Source organism: Tarenaya hassleriana, unplaced genomic scaffold (assembly GCF_000463585.1).
Source record: "Tarenaya hassleriana unplaced genomic scaffold, ASM46358v1 Cleome30, whole genome shotgun sequence".
In the NCBI taxonomy this organism is placed as follows: Eukaryota; Viridiplantae; Streptophyta; class Magnoliopsida; order Brassicales; family Cleomaceae; genus Tarenaya; species Tarenaya hassleriana.
The window spans coordinates 1,473,877-1,474,260 of record NW_010966178.1 but is presented as its reverse complement, the minus strand read 5'-3'; the positions used below and the strand labels follow the sequence as shown (position 1 = coordinate 1,474,260).

The window sequence follows — 384 nt, the reverse complement described above, 5'->3', positions numbered from 1 at the left end:
TTCGACTGATGATGATGATGGAGGGATACCTGCTCAGGAAAAGGAGGATGTCGAGGTCCCTGCTGCTCCCAAGGATCCAGTTCAGAGTAGTAAACGACCGAAGAGGAAAATAAAGCCAACTCTTAAAAGTCCATATACTACTTTGGGCTCGACTGATCCACCCTCCAAAAAACGACGGGCAAAGAGAGAGACAAGAGGTAGAAAAGGAAAGAAGGACAAAGATCGTGTAGAATCTGCATTGGTCCCAGTAGAAGAAGGTGTTTCATGCCCAGTAGAAGAAGGTGCATTGGTGCCGATAGAATCCGCATTGGTGCCGATATCTGTAGCTCCTCCAGGTTATGTGTGGATCCCTCGACAGCCTATGGTCTATGACAATGTTGTGCG

At 47.7% G+C, this 384-nt stretch overlaps 1 protein-coding gene across 1 annotated transcript in view; it reads left to right on the top strand.

Moving 5' to 3' along the window:
- The window catches only part of LOC104820399 (aspartyl protease APCB1), a 10,803-nt gene that overhangs the window by 2,750 nt on the left and 7,669 nt on the right, over window positions 1-384 (top strand). The gene's annotated exons all lie outside the window — the stretch shown is intronic.